The sequence below is a fragment of the Tamandua tetradactyla genome, chromosome 6 (assembly GCF_023851605.1).
Source record: "Tamandua tetradactyla isolate mTamTet1 chromosome 6, mTamTet1.pri, whole genome shotgun sequence".
Lineage (NCBI taxonomy): Eukaryota > Metazoa > Chordata > Mammalia > Pilosa > Myrmecophagidae > Tamandua > Tamandua tetradactyla.
In genome coordinates, this window is record NC_135332.1 from 163,688,901 (window position 1) to 163,691,457 (window position 2,557).

A 2,557-nucleotide genomic window follows, 5' to 3' on the forward strand; every position below is an offset into this window, starting at 1 on the left:
AACACTAAATGTGAATGGATTAAACTCCCCAATCAAAAAACATAGACTGGCAGAATGGATTAAAAAACAGGACCCATCTATATGCTGTCTACAGGAAACACATCTTAGATCCAAGGATAAACATAAGTTGAAAGGGAAGGGTTGGGAAAAGATATTTCATGCAAATAACAATCAGAAAAGAGCAGGAGTAGCTATACTAATATCCAATATATTAGACTTCACTTGTAAAACAGTTAAAAGAGACAAAGAAGGACACTGTATTAATAAAAGGAACAATTCAACAAGAAGACATAACAATCATAAATATTTATGCACTGAGCCAGAATGCTCCAAAATACAGGAGGCAAACACTGAAAACACTGCAAAGAGAAATAAACACACCTACCATGATAGTTGGAGACTTCAATTCCACACTCTCATCAATGGATAGAACATCTAAATGGAGGATCAACAAAGAAACAGAGAATTTGAATAATACAATAAATGAGCTAGACTGAACAGATATTTATAGAACATTACACCCCACAACAGCAGGATACACCTTTTTCTCAAGTGCTCATGTATTATTCTCAAGGATAGACCATATGCTGGGTCACAAAGCAAGTCTCAATAAATTAAAAAGATTGAAATTATACAAAACACTTTCTCAGATCATAAAGGAATGAAGTTGGAAATCAATAATAGGCAGAGTGCCAGAAAATTCACAAATATGTGGAGGCTCAATAACACACTCTTAAACAGCCAGTGAGTCAAGGAAGAAATTGCAAGAGAATTCAGTAAGTATCTCGAGGCAAATGAAAACACAACATATCAAAACTTATGGGATGTAGCAAAGACAGTGCTAAGAGGGAAACTTATTGCCCTAAATGCCTATATCAAAAAAGAATAAAGGACAAAAATCGAGGAATTAACTGTTCTCTTGGAAGAAGTAAAGAAAGAACAGCAAACTAACCCCCAAAGCAAGCAAAAGGAAAGAAATAACAAAGATTAGAGCAGAAATAAATGAAATCGAGAACATGAAAACAATTGAGAAAATCAACAAAACCAGAAGGTGGTTCTATGAGAAAATCAATAAGACTGATGGACCTTTAGCAAGATTGACAAAAAGAAGAGAGAGGATGCAAATAAATAAGATCAGAAATGGAAGAGGAGACATAACCACTGACCCCACAGAAATAAAGGAAGTAATGACAGGGTACTATGAACAACTTTATGTTAATAAATACGATAATGTAGATGAAATGGACAACTTTCTAGAAAGGCATGAACAACCAACTTTGATGCAAGAAGAAATAGATGGCCTCAAGAAACCAATCACAAGTAAAGAAATTGAATCAGTCATTAAGAAGCGCCTCAAAAAGCATCCAGGACCTGATGGCTTCACATATGAATTATACCAAATTCCAGAAAGCATTAGTACCAATCCTGCTCAAACTCTCCCAAAAAATTGAAGAGGAGGGAAAGCTACCTAACTCATTCTACGAAGCCAACATCACCCTCATACCAAAGCCAGAAAAATATATTACAAAAAGAAAACTACAGACCAATCTCTCTAATGAATATAGATGCAAAAATCCTCAGCAAAATTCTAGCAAATCGAATCCAGCAACACATTAAAAGAATTATACATCATGACCAAGTAGGATTCATCTCAGGTATGCAAGGATGGTTCAAGATAAGAAAATCAATTAATGTAATACACCATATCAACAATCATCTCGATTGATGCAGAAAAGACATTTGACAAAATTCAATATCCTTTCCTGTTGAAAACACTTCAAAGGATAGGAATAGAAGGGAACTTCCTCAAATTGATAAAAGGAATATATGAAAAATCCACAGCTAATATCATCCTCAATGGGGAAAAGCTGAAAACTTTCCCGCTAAGATCAGGAACAAGACAAGGATGTTTGCTATCACCACTGTTATTCAACATTGTGTTGGAAGTTCTAGCCAGAGCAATTAGAGAAGAAAAAGAAATGCAAGGCATCAGAATTGGAAAGGAAGAAGTAAAACTCTCACTGTTTGCAGATGATATGATACTACATGTCGAAAACCCTGAAAAATCCACAGCAAAACTGCTAGAGTAATAAATGGGTACAGTAAAGTGGCAGGTTACAAGATCAATACTCAAAAATCTGTAGTGTTGTGCTTGCTTTGGCAGCACATATACTAAAATTGGAATGATGCAGAGAAGATTAGCATGGCGCCTGCGCAAGAATGACATGCAAATTCATGAAGCATTCCATATTTAAAGAAAAAATTCTGTAGTGTTTCTATACACTAGTAAGGAACAATCTGAGGGGGAAATCAAGAAAAGAATTCCATTTAAAATTGCAACCAAAAGAATAAAATATTTAGGAATAAATTTAACTAAAGAGGCAAAAGACCCATACAAAGAAAACTACAAGAAATTGTTAAAAGAAATCACAGAAGACCTAAATAGATGGAAGGGTATACCGTGTTCATGGATTGGAAGACTAAATACAGTTAAGATGTCAATTCTATCTAAATTGGTCTACAGATTCAATGCAATACCAATTAAAATCCCAACAAC

The 2,557-nt window shown here is 34.6% G+C and overlaps 1 non-coding gene across 1 annotated transcript; it reads left to right on the top strand.

Moving 5' to 3' along the window:
* Positions 1-2,148: 2,148 nt before the first annotated feature.
* LOC143689174 (U6 spliceosomal RNA) lies at positions 2,149-2,255 on the top strand. Its single transcript, XR_013178637.1, has one exon. It is a non-coding gene; the product is annotated as a U6 spliceosomal RNA (small nuclear RNA).
* Positions 2,256-2,557: the final 302 nt, after the last annotated feature.